The 17,056-nt window shown below is 45.1% G+C and overlaps 1 protein-coding gene across 5 annotated transcripts in view; it reads left to right on the top strand.

Annotated features, from left to right (window-relative positions):
• ADAMTSL3 (ADAMTS like 3) overlaps nucleotides 1-17,056 on the top strand; it is a 516,054-nt gene that overhangs the window by 289,651 nt on the left and 209,347 nt on the right. The window lies entirely within an intron of this gene.

The raw sequence follows: 17,056 nt of genomic DNA, 5'->3' as shown, positions 1-17,056 counted from the left end.
CAGCTGAGTCTTCCTGCCAAGCAGTGATTCACAATGTGTGTCAAGAGGAAGTTGCACTTTAAAGAGGATTTAAGAAACCCAATTTTTTATCTGGAAATAGCCAATATTTAGACATTTATTGTCTACAAAGAAGGCATTGTTTTGTTCATTAAAGAAGAAGGATTTCCTTGAAATGTTTCTGGGACAGCATATATTCCTCTGTTTATTACAATTATGTTAACATGGTTAACTCCGAGTGTATGAGAAGGGAAGCTCCGCTTTAGTTTGCTTCCTATAACACAACACTGGCCTCCTGTGGTCAGAATCCGCATGCATTACCATATGTCTAGCTGAGAGCAGGTGGAAAAGAAAGAAATTCAGAAATAAACTCATGTCAGTAAGAACTGAATAATAATAATATTAATGAACAATGAATTGCCCTAGAATAGTCAATCATCCACATCTGAGAAATAGACAATTTTACTATAGTCCTAGTAAACAAATTATTGTGAGCCTCCCTTCTAATGAAAACAGGAACGAGAATACCCATCATAGTTTTGTATATACAATTATCTCCTTTTAAAATGTCCTCCCACCACCAGTATGACTTGCCTGTAACTTACCTGTATCTTATATGTAGTGTAAGTATACATAAATGATCCCAGCCTAATGCTACCAATACTTTATACCTTAAGAAAGTTAGTCACTAGTCAGTGAACTCTGCATTAGCCAGTCAACCTTGCATTGCAAAGTGAACAGCACATAACGTAGTATTAATAGTATTATATATATATATATATATTGTGAGAAGGTGATAGGATGGGGGATATGTGCCACCAAGGCTCCTGGCCTTGGTGAAGTAAGAGCCGGTATTCATTCAGTGTCTGTGCTGCGATGCAGTCTGACACTATGGCCGTGGTATGGTTAGAAGGCCAATCCGGGATGGCTCTTACTGGGAATGACTATGTGAAGGGTGGGGGTCATTCCCCACAATCCAGGCCACCTTTTGTTAGCCTTAAAGGCAACCTGTTTCACCAGCTGAGGGGGATTTGCTAGTGTCCCCAAGATGACACCCTCAGATGACATTGAGACCTAACTGGCGGTCTTTGAGAAGGTGGCAACGAGGGAGAGGTTACCCCGAGACCAATGGGCTGAAGTCGTTGCCCCATTCCTGACTTCAGGGTCCTAGCAGGCGTATTTTGACTCACCCGATGACCAGGCTGCTGACTATGACATCGTTAAGGGTGAGATCCTGGCAAGACTGTGGGTAAATGTGTGGGTCCGGGCCCAGCTGATACAACAGTAGGAATATAAGCCGGCTGTGCCTGCCAGGCCGCAATATTACAATCTTTTACAACGCATGCATAAATGGCTACAGCCGGAGGTATTGAATCCCACTGCCATGCTGGACTGACTTCTGGCCGATATGTTCTGGAGGGCGCTGCCTTACTCCCTCCAGAGCTGGATTGGCCAGGCGTCCCCTAGCAATGCTCTGGGGATGGTTGACCTTGTAGAAAGGTATGAGGCCACCGTAAAACTGCAGGAGAGGGCGGTTAAACCCAGGAGGTCCCCAACCTTGCCCAGGTGGCTGGAAAGCCCTAAAAGCCCCACCCCGTTGCTATGTTGGGAGTGTCAGGAGCTGGGACATGTAAGGGCTAATTGTCCCCATAGGGAGGAACCGATGGACACCAATTATGCTCTCCGCCCATCCATGTATGCTCAGAGACTGTGTGCCACCAGTGTCCCCAGGGTAGGAGACTCGGGTCACCTCTGCCACATAAAAGTAGGAGGTAGTGTTGTGGAGGCATTAATAGACTCAGGAAGTATGGTAACCCTAGTGAGGTCCAATCTGGTGCAGCCCTCGGAGTAAATGGACCAACAGGCTGGAGTGTTATGCATACACAGTGACTTAAAAGACAATCCAACCACCTTGGTGACTTTGTCAACAGTATCTGGCTGCTGGACTCATGAGGTGGCCATTGCCACAAAGTTGCCGTATGAATTAATTGTTGGGAGAGACTTTCCAGGGTTCGGGTCTCTGTGGCCCCAGACAAGAGTTCCTCAAACCTGAGAGGCAGTGGTGTCCCCAGTAGACTGGTCCTACTCAGGGGTGAACCCTGGGAATCCAAGTCAGAAACAACAGCAGTTGGGGTGACTACCACTACGGTGGAAGAGGAGGTGTTGTCTCCACTCGGGGTAATGGTAGGAGATGTGGAGGATCTGCCGTCAGGGCCAGAGTTGTCAGACCTCAATGTTACAGGAGAAAATTTTGGTACAGCACAGCACCAGGACCCGACTCTGTCTCGAGCCTGGGAAAATGTATTAATTGTAGAAGATGCACCACAACAACGGGAGCTGAGACTGTATACCCCCGTTTTGTGGTCCACCAACGGATTCTGTACTGGGTAAACCAAGTTCGGGGTGAGAATGTGGAACAATTGGTGGTGCCTAAAGCATATCGGAGGCTGGTGTTATAGTTAGCTCACCAGCATGTTCTAGGGGGGCACCTGGGCCAGTAGAAAAAGCAGGACCGAATTTTTCAGCGCTTCAGTGTGTATGAAGAGGACAAAAGGTATTGTAAATCTTGCCCAACCTGCAAAATCACTAGCCCCCAGCCTCACTACCGTAGTCCCCTGGTCCCTCTCCCAATTATCGAGGTTTCGTTTGAACGGATTGCTATGGATCTGGTAGGCCCATTGCCAAAATCCGCTAGGGTAGTCCTGGACTATGCAACATGGTATCCCGAGGTGCTACCTCTGTGACATACCTCGGCCAAACTCATAGCTAAGGAGCTAATGGAGTTGTTTTCCCGAGTGGCTTACCTAAAGAGGTGTTGACTGACCAGGGCACCCCGTTTATGTCAAAGGTAATGAAGGAGCTCAGTAAGTTACTGCAGATAAAACAGCTACGGACATCCGTTTATCACCCGCAGACAGACGGCTTGGTAGGAAGGTTTAACGAAACATAAAAAAATATGTTAAAGTGGGTGGTGCCTAGAGATGGGAAAAATTAGGATCTTTTACTGCCCTATCTCATGTTTGCAGTGCGAGAAGTGCCCCAGGCTTCTACTGGGTTCTCTCCCCTTTGAACTGCTATACGGCAGACATCCGCGTGGTCTGTTAGACATAGCTTAAGAGGCGTGGGAATAACAGCCCACGCCGCACAAAAGTGTAGTTCAGTATGTCACTCAGTTTCAGGAATGGATGGAAACAGTGTTGCCCTTGGATAGAGAACATATGGAGACAGCTCAGCTAGCTCAAAGCAGAGTTTATAATCATCAGACTCGGGTTTGGAATTTTAACCCGGGAGATTGGGTTCTGGTACCAACAGTTGACAGTAAATTTCTGGCTAGATGGCAGGGACCCTACGAAGTGATCGAAAAGGTAGGAGAGGTGACGTACAGGGTACACCAGCCCGGGCGAAGGAACCCAGAGAAAGTGTACCATTTAAACTTGTTGAAACCTTATAGATAGATAGGCAGACTAGTGTGGATGACAGCCCCCGGCCAGGTTTGTTAGGGGTGGAGTTTCCCGTCCCTCGGTCTGGTGCGAGGGAAGCAGTTGCCACAGTGAAAATTGCTGACAGCCTTTCCCCTACACAGACTCAGGAGGTCATGGAGTTCGTCAGTAGGAACACCGATGTGTTCTCAGACCTTCCTGGACGTAATTCTGTTATCTGCCATGACATTGTCACTGAACCCCAGGTAAAAATATAGTTGAAACCATACCGGGTACCTGAGTCGCAGCGACAAGCCATCTTGGAAGAAGTACAGCAGATGTTAAAACTGGATGTCATCGAGGAATCAAAGAGTGAGTGGGTCAGTCCGATAGTCTTAATACCCAAGTCAGATGGTACGTTGCGGTTCTGTAACGATCTCCGCAAACTTAATGAGGTGTCCAAGTTTGATGCATATCCCATGCCCCGAGTTGATGAGCTTATTGAAAGGTTAGGATAGGTATTTTTCAGTATTTTTTCGGTTTTGGACCTCACCAAAGGGTACATGCAGGTGCCCTTGATGGAGGCTGCCAAAGAGAAAATGGTCTTTGTCACACCAGAAGGTTTATTTCAATACATGGTGTTACCCTTTGGTTTACATGGCACTCCCGCTACAATCCAAAGGCTAATGGATATTGTACTTCGGCCACATCGTCGGTATGCCTCAGCTTATCTGGACGATATTATCATCCACAGTACAGACTGGGAAAGTCACCTTCCAAAAGTACATGCAGTGGTAGACTCCCTTAGGAAGGCCGGGTTAACTGCTAACCCCCAAAAATGTGCCATAGGGTTGGAAGAGACCAAATACTTGGGGTATGTCATTGGGCGTGGAGTTGTCAAACCCCAGGTAAACAAAATAGAGGCCATCCGGAATTGGCCCCGACCTGCCACTACCCAACAGGTGAGGTCGTTCCTAGGAATGTTGGGTTACTATATGAGGTTCATCCCTCATTTTGCTACGGCGGCTGCACCCTTAACAGACCTCCTGAAGGGACGCAAGTCTGTCATGGTGCGTTCGAACGAACAGACAGAGCAGGCGTTTTCCACTTTGAAGTCGGCCCTATGTAGGTCTCTGGTGTTGGTGACACCCCCACTTCAAAAGGGAATTTGTGGTACAGACCGATGCCTCTGAGGTAGGTCTCGGTGCTGTACTCTCCCAGGAAGTCAAAGGGGAAAGAGCCTCTCGTTGTCTTTCTTAGCCACAAACTGACCTCGGTAGAGACCGGGTATAGTATAGTGGAGAGAGAGTGCATGGCCTAAGTGGGCACTCGAGTCTCTCCACTATTATCTATTGGGCAGGAAGTTTTGTCTCGTGATAGATCATTCCCCCTTAAGTGGATGTACCAGGCCAAGGTCAAAAATGCTAGGGTCACCAGGTGGTTTCTGTCATTACAGAATTTCAAGTTCAAGGTGGAACACAGAGTGGGTCGTTTGCTAGGCAACGCCGATGCCCTGTCATGAGTCCACTTTTGCACAAGTGTTCACCCCCTCAGGCTTGAACAAAGAGGGGGAGTATGTGAGAAGGTGAAAGGCATTGTGGTGGATGGGCGATATGTGTCACCAAGGCTCCTGGATTTGGTGAAGTAAGAGCCGGTATTCATTCCAGCCGTAGTATGGCTGGAAGGCCAATCCACGACGGCTCTTACTGGGAATGACCAAGTGCAGGGTGGGGGGTCATTCCCCACAATCCAGGCTGCCTTTTGTTGGCCTTAAAGGCAACCTGTTTCACCAGCTGAGGTAGATTTGTTAGTTGCAGCTCACACTGCCAGAGAGAGCTGTATGTGGAGTTCTTCCCTGCATTTGCTCCAATGTTCGAAGCTGGTGAACAGTCTGCCTGGAGGCCTGGAAAAGACTTGCTTGATGCAGGAATACAGATGGACTTTTGTTACATTTTCTTTGGTTTTGCATTTAAAGACTGTTTGCTGTGTGCCAAGTGTGAATAAAACACTGAACTTTGATTTGAAAGTACTGTTTCCTTGCCTCTATACTGCAACCGCACCTATTTGCAAGAGCGAGTCATCACTATATATATATACACAGTGGTCCCTCAACATACGATGGTAATCCATTCCAAATGAACCATCGTTTGTTGAAACCATCGTATGTTGAGGGATATATATATATATATACATACACTTAATCACCAAATGTGGGTTCTGAGGTTCTACTGGCTGAGAACCACTGCTCTAAAACACTTGGGCATTTCAGAGCTGCCAGGACCCGTGTGAGTAGTCACTGGGGCGGGTCTTGGCAGCTGCTTTCCACCCTGCCAGCACTGAGTGATGCAACTTTCCCTATACGCAGATAGAAAGAGACATATCACTCAGGGTTGGCGAGGCAGCCAAAGAGACCACCCCCATAACTACTTACCTGGCTCCCAACAGCATTTACAAATTGAGATGTCCCTGAAATGCCTGAGTGTTTTAGAGTAAATCATAGCGTGTTGGATTACGCATGCACCATTTTCATGCTGCCTTGGTTTAGGTAGCATAAACAGTTGACAGGTTCCCTTTAAAAGCACCTTGGACAGAAAGAAACAAAACTTTTAGGATGTTGAAATCAGTTGTCACACAACAGTCCCTGAGCTTCTGTGTTTTCAACCTGTCTGATTTGAACCAGCTGACTTGGCAATTCTGGTTAGTCATTAAGGCCGTGACAATATATTTGTTGTATGATTAATCCCAGTTCCCTTAACATATGCTGCATGTCCCATTATCCTATGTTACGTCCTTTCTGCTGAATGTTTACTTAAAACAACCCCTATTCACAAATGGGAGCAAGGTTCCACCAGGCATGAGTCTGCATACAGCTTTAAGATATGGGAGTGACAGAGCATGGCCCCACATAATATAAATGTATTTCTAATCAAATAACTAGAATTATTATACAGTGAAATTGGTTTCATGTGTTTTTTTCCTTTGGTCAAGTGTTTCATGGTTAGCAGCCAGAAGCGAGTTTACATTGATGGAGTTCAGTCAGGATGTATTGTGCTTACATATTTCTCTGATGTGTAATATATACAATAATGATGCCATTGTTTATTATTAGAATGGTAGAACCCATCCATTCAATCCAAAGACATTTACATTGACATATAGCTTCATGTGGAGTTTAGAAACAAGCAGGGGTGCACTGTCACATTGGCAGATTGTGCCCCTACAGAAATAACATTTTGGAGGCCAAAAACATGAAAGGGGTAATTGATTGATAGCAGGGCCCCAGTATTTTGACATAAAATATTTATAATTTTTGATATATGGAAAGGCCTGCCCAGCTGGCCTGTAATTGTGGGAGGAGCGGGATGACCATAAAACCCACGGCTCTCCCCCCTTCATTGACGCCGTGGGTTCTTCGCTTGAGGGTGTCACGTGATGTCGGCAGGAGGTGGAGTCACGTTCCCACCGGTCAGCTGACTGCACGAGTCAGCTGACAGGAAGCTCGCTTCAGCCGGCATGGTGGGGGTAAGTGGCCGTGGCTGACCGGGGGTAACGCTGGCGGTTCCCGGACTCCGGAGGTGAGCCGGAGTTCAGGGAAACCCTTGGTCAGCCCGGCCCCAGGTTATCGTATTACTTGTCGGCATTCGCCGGTAGCATTATACGGTTTTCGGCTACATATTTTTACTTACGGTTTGCTGCGCATGTATATGGATACTTTGTATGCGAACAGCCTCCTACACAGGCATATCATTACCGCACTAGGTGAACGGCTTGCTGCGCATGTATGTGTTTACTTATGGCTTGCTTTATTATGTGATGATTACATTGTTATGCGAACTGTCTCCTGCACATGTATTTCATTACTGCACTATGTGATCAGTCTCCTGCACGTGCATATCATTACCGCACTATGTCATCAGTCTCCTGCACGTGCATATCATTACCGCACTATGTGAACAGTCTACTAGACATGTATATCATTACCGCACTATGTCATCAGTCTCCTGCACGTGCATATCATTACCGCACTATGTCATCAGTCTCCGGCACGTGCATATCATTACCGCACTATGTCATCAGTCTCCTGCACGTGCTTATCATTACCGCACTATGTGATCAGTCTCCTGCACGTGCATATCATTACCGCACTATGTGAACAGTCTCCTGCACATGCATATCATTACCGCACTATGTGAACAGTCTCCTGCACATACATATCATTACCGCACTATGTGAACAGTCTCCTGCACATGCATATCATTACTGCACTATGTGAACAGTCTCCTGCACGTGCATATCATTACCGCTCTATGTGAACGACTTGCTGCACATGTATACCATTACTTTGTTATGTGAACAGCCTCCTGCACATGCATATCATTACCGCACCATTTGAACAGTCTCCTGCACGTGCATATCATTACCGCACTATGTGAACGACTTGCTGCGCATGTATACCGTTACTTTGTTATGTGAACAGCCTCCTGCACGTGCATATCATTACCGCACTATGTGAACGGCTTGCTACGCATGTATATGATTACTGCATTGTGCGAACAGTCTCCTGCACATGCATATCATTACCGCATTATGTGTTAGGCCTCTTGCACATGTATTTGATTGCTGCATTGTGTGAACAGTCTCCTGCACATGCATATCATTACAGCTCTGTGTGATAGGCTTCTTGCTGATGCATATCATTACCGCACTGTGTGAACAGTCTCCTGCACATGCTTATCATTACCGCACCACGTGAGAGGCTTCTTGCACATGTATATCATTACCGCACTACGTGATAGGCTTCTTGCACATGTATATCATTACCGCACTATGTGGTCAGCCTCCTGCGCATGTATATCATTACCGCACTATATGAACAGTCTCCTACTTATTTTATCATTTCCGCACTATGTGAACAGTCTCCTGCACATGTATAACATTACTGCACTATATGAACAGTCTCCTGCACATGTATATCATTGCCGCTCTATGTAACAGCCTCCTGCACATATATATCATTATCACATTTTGTACTTCTGTGCTGCTGGGAGGATCTATATGTGTCTCCGGTATACTGAGACTCGCACACCTTTACACTCAATCGGACTCACCGCTCCGCCCCACCCTGTGGCCTTATGCTTCACCCCCACAGCTGCCAATCTGGTCAGTCTTAGGCACGCTACACCAACAGCTGCGCTCACCTCCAACCTTTGTCTCTTAACTAACTTCCTCACAGTTTTCTTTTCATTTATTTTATATTTATACTTCTGTGTTTCCGGGCGGTGTGCCTCCAGCTGTTGTGGAGCTACGATTCTCACTTATAGGAATCATGCCGTAGGGTTCATGCTGTACACATCCTGGTACCCATACACGTTGGTAGGATTCATGCCGGTTACATTTATACACACGCTTGTACATACTTGTAGCATTATGCTGCGTACACACTTATAAGATTCATGCCGTACACAGTACACACTGGTAGGATATCCTGTACAAAAGCTTGTTGGGTTCTTACTTACACACGTTAGGATTATCCAGCACATTCGCCGGTAGCATTTATACGGTTCACTTGATCGCATAATTCATAAAGTTCATGCGGTACATACCAATGTAGCATCCATACTGTACACTTGCTCGTAGGTTTACGTAGTATACACGCTTGTACTCGCTTGCAGGGTTCATACTACACACACTCTTGTAGGAGTCATGTTGTACACACTCATAGGATTCATGTTCTGTACATGCACTTGCGCTATTTGTGAAGTTCGTACGCCCGCAGTTTAGTGCAGCGCACATGCTCATACAGCACATGGGATGTGGCCCTGTACGCAGGTATGTGGTTATAATAGTTACTACTTCCCGGCATATTCTCTGCCATCAGGTCGTGGTTAGCTTCAGGCATTCACTGGTGGTCTATACGCGTATATGGTTGGCCCGAGTATAGGTTCATCAAGTTGGTGGTATAGCCATGCATAGCGGTTCACGACAGTTTCACACGTAGTCGTTCTGCACACATCTTTATATAGGCAGAGTGATACATAACAGTTGTCGCTGCTGACACATATTACACGACGCACAGGCGGGGCTTACCCAGTAAACCGTTGCAGACGGGGTATGTCTCATTATCGTTGGTACTGACATGCCTTCTGAACGACACTGACATTACGCATAGGTGGTATTTACCTGTTAAGCCTGTCATGTTACAGGAAGGGTACGTCGCATAGTTCTTATGACTGTCACGCCACACATAGGTGATGTATACCCATCATGCCTGCCACGCCTGCAGGGAGTACGTCGCACGGTTGTTACTGACACGCCTTCAGAACAGCAATAACGCCACACATAGGTGACAAGATTTGTTTTATTATCCAAGTAATCACCTCATGAACCTGACACGTCTTCAGGTTGTGTTTACTTGTGTCGTCGGTGCACCTCTTTTACGATATAGTCACGTTCTCAAAAAACGGAATTCACGATGTTTTGGGTTGTCATGGTACTCGTATAAACTTTCGCACTTACCACTGGGCACACGCTTATCTAGACTCAGTTACGCATATAATTCTCGTCCGACACGTCTTCGGATACTTTCCCTCTGTTCTGGTTTAAAGTGTCGTACATTGTTCTCAAGTAATCACCTCATGAACTTGACACGCTTTCAGGTTGTGATTACTTGCGTTGTCGATGCGCTCCTTTCTCTGTGTAGTTATGTCCTAAAAATGTACTTCATGGTGTTCTAGGTTGATTTGGTACTCGTATAACGTTTCGCACTTGTCACCGGGCGCATACTCGTCTAGACCCGGTTACGCATACGATTCTCGTCCGACACGTCTTCGGATACTTTCCCTCTGTTCTGGTTTAAAGTGTCGTACATTGTTCTCAAAGTAATCACCTCATGAACTTGACACGCTTTCAGGTTGTGATTACTTGCGTTGTCGATGCGCTCCTTTCTCAACGTTTCGCACTTGTCACCGGGCGCATACTCGTCTAGGCCCGGTTACGCATACGATTCTCGTCCGACACGTCTTCAGATACTTTCCCTCTGTCCTGGTTTAAAGAGTTGATTATTATTGTCCAAGTAATCACCTCATGAACCTGACACGCTTTCAGGTTGTGATTACTTGCGTTGTCGATGCGCTCCTTTCTCTGTGTAGTTATGTCCCAAAAATGTACTTCATGCTGTTCTAGGTTGATATGATACTCGTATAACGTTTCGCACTTGTCACCGGGCGCATACTCGTCTAGGCCCGGTTACGCATACGATTCTCGTCCGACACGTCTTCAGATACTTTCCCTCTGCCCTGGTTTAAAGAGTTGATTATTATTGTCCAAGTAATCACCTCATAAACCTGACACGCTTTCAGGTTGTGATTGCTTGCGTTGTCGATGCGCTCCTTTCTCTGTGTAGTCATGTCCAAAAGTGTACTTCAGGGTGTTCTAGGTTGATATGATACTCGTTTAGCGTTTCGCACTTGTCACCGGGCGCATACTCGTCTAGGCCCGGTTACGCATACGGTTCTCGTCCGACACGTCTTCGGATACTTTCCCTCTGTCCTGGTTTAAAGAGTTGTTTATTGTTGTCCAAGTAATCACCTCATGAACCTGACACGTTTTCAGGTTGTGATTGCTTGCGTTGTCGGTGCATTCCTTTCTCTGTGTAGTCTCGTTCCTAAAGATGCTCTTCAGGGTGTTCTAGGTTGTTGAGGTACTTGTATAACGTTTCGCTCTTGTCACCGGGCACATACTTGTCTAGGTCCAGTCACGTATACAATTCTCATCCGTCACGTCTTCGGATACTCTCTCTCTGTCCTGGTGTTAGACGGTCAGCTATGTTATAGATAAATGAGCTTGGCTAGACGATTAGTTTGGCTGTCCCTACTACATACATTTACTCTCACATGTGCTCACGTTGAAGGAGTCCAGAATATTGCAGCAGATGCCTCGTCAGCAAATACGCAAAAAATTTATGGTACGACGTGGAACTCATTTCCAAATCCAGATCCAAGCACGCCGAGGGCGACAAGATTTCAGTTCCCTTCCTATTTGCATATGTCGGGTTTTGCCATATTACACTGCATTTATCCCACAATACTATTAAGAGTTATCTAGCCGGTATCCAACACCATCTATCCTTGACCAATACCCGTAGTTACTCTATACTCTCTTCTCGCTTGGTGAGGTCCGCTCTGAAGGGCATCCTTGAGCAGGAAGTCCCTCGCAGCCCAGTCAGACAACCAATCACAGGCAACATGTTCAGGCAGTTGTCCGACTTGTTAGACTCCACACCATTGGGTATTCGTGATAGCCTCACATTAAAAGCGGCCATGTACCTTGCCTGTTATGGGTTTCTCAGACCGGGTGAGTGTACTACTCTGACCATTAACGCGCCCTTTCCTTAGGTCAGTCAGCTGTCACATGTCTCTGATCATTTCCAGCTGTCCCTCAGTCAGACCAAGACCTCGTCTCCGGGTCATACGGTGGTTGTCCGGTTTTCCCACCGTGCACAAATGGTGTCCTGTCACAATCCTCCGTGAATTGTTGAATGCCTGTGTTAACCTATCAGCTGACGACCCTTTACTCCATTTCAGATCCAACCCGCTAACTACTTCTCAATTCATCAAACATTTACGCATTTCGGTCAGGTCGCTGGGAGGAGTCCCGACTTCATTATCCGGTCACTCCTTCCGTATTGGCGCAGCTACAGCCACTTCTAAGCACGGGGTCCTGACCCACGTAATCATGAAATTAGAATGTTGGAAATGCGGATGCTACATGCAGTATTTCCCTAACCCTCGCAAAGAAATGGCTAGCGCATTCCAGTCTCTTGTGTTGTAATCTGCAATAAACAAATGTTTGTTTAAATCCGGGTTTTGCCCTCTTTTCCAGGCATATTCTTTACGCCGCAGTTATGGCACACCTCAGACTGCTTAGTTGAGGTCGATTAGGTTATTGGTTACAGTTGGTTGTTAGGTTAGTATTAGGGTTGTACGCATATCAGTCATGTAGCAACGACCACAAATGGAAAGGCCTGCGCAGCTGGCCTGTAATTGTGGGAGGAGCGGGATGACCATAAAACCCACGGCTCTCCCCCCTTCATTGACGCCGTGGGTTCTTCGCTCCCACCCGCCCCCCCTTCTTTTCATTCCATCACACTTACCACAGGGTATGCCCTCTTTTCCAGGCATATTCTTTACGCCGCAGTTATGGCACACCTCAGACTGCTTAGTTGAGGTCGATTAGGTTATTGGTTACAGTTGGTTGTTAGGTTAGTATTAGGGTTGTACGCATATCAGTCATGTAGCAACGACCACAAGTGTTATGTTTCCACTAAAATGTATGACTCTTCTCTTGCCGCTTAATGAGAAAAGTGGGAGGGGTTTACCAGGTGAGGGTGGAGCCAGGACATCTCTCACAGACTGTCAATATTAAAAACAGAAAATAGCGCAAATTATACCACAAATCTGTCTTCCCACTGCAGGCATTGATGTTAATATCTGTCCTTAGGACAGTCCAAGATTTATTAAGGGGCATAATAACTTTGGTGCGTTTTGCTCCAACAATCTTCAGTTTAAAAGAATCTGCCCCTAACACAGTGAACTGACAAAGCCGATCATCGGACTGCGTGATCAGCTGTGCCTGTTCTGTAGGACCAGGGCAGCACAACCATAGGAAAGGGGGGCCACATGCACCCAGGCCACTAGTTATACTCCCCTCATCTAAAGGCTCATGATTACAATGGGGGGCTCATATGACATGCACCCAGGCCACTAGTTATACTCCCCTCATCTAAAGGCTCATGATTACAATGGGGGGCTCATATGACATGCACCCAGGCCACTAGTTATACTCCCCTCATCTAAAGGCTCATGATTACAATGGGGGGCTCATATGACATGCACCCAGGCCACTAGTTTTATACCCCTCATCTAAAGGCTCATGATTACAATGGGGGGCTCATATGACATGCATGGGGGTCCACTCAGCTCCTTGGTACAGAGCTACCCAGCCATTGTGATTTGCTCTAAAGATTATTTTGGACTTCTAGAGAGAATGCCTTCATAGATACTTAGTCCAATGGAGCATGCCACAATTTTTCTTTCTGGGGGATTCATGCAAAATCCAAAATAACAATTCCATAAGCCTTTAAATAAAATCGACATGTGGAGGTACAGTAGAGGCCTTATGGCATTTTATGGCTGCCTTAATACTGCTTGTGCATGAGCCGTGAGGCAGGCGTTCTATACTAAGTTCTTCACAACTTGTATCACTATGGTATATCCAGCTTTTAAAACATTTATGGTTTTAGGTCCCCTCCTCCTGTTATAAGGTGGCATCATCTTTTGTCTTATCCTGTTCTGTCTCTGTTTTCAATTCTCTTTCTTTCTCTGTTAAAAATCTATTACATACATTCAGCACTTAAACATTAGCCTTTGGAACCCATTAGGAAATTATTTCAGTGGCTTACCCTGCTTTATTTAATGCTAGGCTTCCATCCAGAATCCTTTATTCTGTATTGTAATTGTAATATTTTGTCTATATTAAAAAAGTACTATATAACATGAAGATTACATCATATAATAATTCCACTCACAATTTTGCTTGTTTATTATGAACTGAGAGGGAAATGTCTGTGAGTGTAGTTTAAAGTGAAAAGCCGTGAGTCGGGCAGTACTACAGAACATAGATGGATTGAGGGCACTGTTCACACCAGGGCTGAGTGGAGCATACCTGAGAGGTTTTAGAAACAATAGAATGCATAAATTGAAGCACATCTGTCACAGGTAGGGGGAAATAAAATGTCTGTTCTTCAACATTACAGTCTCTTAGAACTGGAAAAATTCAGCTGGTTTCACACAGCCAAAAGACAGTTGCATTTTGCACCTGTGTACAGCCACAAATTAGCACATATGTTTTACCTCTGAGAAATCCTTAAAGGGAACCTGTCATCAGTGTCATGCTTGCCAAAAAAATGGGTAGCATGACACACTGACATACTCCCACTGTACCATGATAAAATATATAATACAGTCTGTGTTGGGGCTCTGAGTCACCAGGAGGTCCATCGCGGCCTCTCTCTCTGCCCATCTGGCCCTAATTGATTGCAGTTCTATACCCATAAATCTAGTATCCCTAACTTTTACATGATATTTTTCAAGAAAAGCATGCAGGTCCCCCTTCAACATGTTTAATGAGTCAGCTGTCACATTGTCATGTGGCAGAAAGTTCCATAGTCTCACTGCTCTTACAGTAAAGAATCTCTGTCTGTGATGATGGTAAAACCTTCTTTTTTCTACATAGTGAATGCCCCCTTGTCAATGTTACCGGCCTAGGTATAAAAAGATCACTAGAAAGATCTCTGTACTGTCCATTCATATATTTGTTCATTGTAATCAGATCACCCCTTTTCCCTGAACTACATAAGCCCAAACTTGATAACCTGTCTTGGTCCTGTAATCCTCCTATACTATTAATTACATTGGTCTCCCTCCTCTGCACCCTCTCCAGTTCAGCCTAAAATTGGAAAAAATATTCCATATGTGATCTTACTATTGATTTATACAGAAGTAAAACTATGTTCTTGTCACAAGCCTCTATGCCTCTCTTTATACACCCCATGACTCTGTCAGTCTTCAGCAGCTTTCTGGCACTGGGCGCTAAAGTCAAGCTTACTGTCCAAAAGTTTATTTTACTGTACAAATGATTTCTCATTTAAGAGCACATCATATATCATTGTGCATAGGGAGGTTCAGGCAGCATGAAACTGATGACATATTCCCTTTAAGACTTGTCTTGTTGCAGTTCCTTGAAGAAGGTTTAGGAAACATTTCCCTAGATATCTTATGAATGGCATAAATATCAAATGGGATTGTCCAAACCATACAGATTCTCGATGCAAAATTTGTTAAAAAGCATTGTCTCATTTACCATGTCCTATTTACTATACTGATGACTTTGTATGTGGCAGAAGGGCCTTAAAGGAAATATGCAGTAAACAAAACGTATCCGCTATCCACAGTATAGGGGATAAGTGTCTGATAGCGGGGGTCTGAACGCTTGGACCCCCTGTGATCTCCTGCACAGGGCCACGGCTCTGCCTTGGCTCTCCCACGCAGGAGGCGGGTCGGCCACAGCATGACGTTTAGGCAGACACACCTCCATGTATCTCTATGGGAGAGGTGGGGAGGCAGCATTTGTGCCTCCCCGCCTCTCCCATAGAGCTGTATGGAGAGGGGGTGTGGAGTGGGCATACCATCAACCTCATTGAGGTCGACACTACGCGCACTAGCCGGCGCACAGAGCGGCAATGCAGGGGCCCCATCCGAGAGATCGCGGGGGATCCCAGCAGTCGTACCATCCGCAATCAGAAACTTATCCCCTATTGTGTGGATAGGGGATACGTTTTGTTCACTGGAGATGTCCTTTAAACATTTCTCTACAAACATATAAACATAGAAGAAGATTGACAAAACACATCAAACTCTGTGACCTATACATAAGTCATGGTAAGAAGGTAGTTAACGATCTGTGACAGACATTGATAGTAGTTAAAGTACACCTCCAAGTACCTCACAGCAGGGGCGTAGCTATAGAGGTTGCAGAGGTAGTGAATTAAAAATGAAATTTTCTATTTGTGAAGATTTGTTGGAAAACTTCCTTGTGTCATGCACTAAATAGATATACTAAACAAAATAATAATTTGCTGCCATGGAATGAGCGTAGGGGAGTAATATGGGTTTATGAAAATGGTATGATTGACTTCATCTGTAGATCCTGCGCATAGACATTAGATATTTGTTGCAAGAACCACTGATTTCAATGGGACTTAGAGTTGGCTGATGAAAGAAAGGGGTCAAGTATTTGATAGGTGGAAAGTTTCGGCCTGCTCCTTTTTGTACCCCTGGAAATACGTTGTGTCAGAGGTGGATGTCATCTGCTCATATTCTCAATTAACCCTGTTAATGAAATATGGTAATCGATACCTACAAGATTTAGTTAGCCAACATTTACATGACAATTCTGATCCTACCAGCACAGTAGACTCTGTAGTCTGAAATATGAAGTCAAGATTTAAAATCCTCTGACATTTAGAAATAATAAAAGTGTTTTTTAATGTTTGTTGTTCAATTGGTTTTACAGGTGTCATTTTATTAAGAACAGCTAGTGAGGATTATGCTCAGTGAAGTCTTTCATTGGTGACTATAGTCTGACTATGTAATGCCAGGAGGTCAATACCAGCTACATGTCCATTCTGATTCTCACTTACAACAATAATAAAGACTATTTAATCCAGATGTTAGCACATTTATTAAAAAGTCAAACAGCTTAGCCTTATTGCACAACGTCTTTCACACAAGTCCTGTTTTAAGATGGTAAAGTGAAACTGACAACGGGTTCACCCACACCAAACCCAATACACAAAATTATAGTGTGGGTGAACTGGATTAAAACAATCTGGTCCGGTTCTGGAAATACTTGTTGCATTAGACTTCATTGCTAATAGCCGATTTGCGCAATGGAGGTGGGACCTGTCATACATGGTATGTTGGGTCCCACAATGATATTGTAATCTTCTGTGCAAGTCTTTGCTTGAAAGCCATCATTGTTCTGTTAAGACCATAATTCATGTTACTAGTGTAAACTGAGCC

This window comes from Hyla sarda, chromosome 4, assembly GCF_029499605.1.
Source record: "Hyla sarda isolate aHylSar1 chromosome 4, aHylSar1.hap1, whole genome shotgun sequence".
In the NCBI taxonomy this organism is placed as follows: domain Eukaryota; kingdom Metazoa; phylum Chordata; class Amphibia; order Anura; family Hylidae; genus Hyla; species Hyla sarda.
This window is presented reverse-complemented; position numbering and strand designations above follow the sequence as displayed.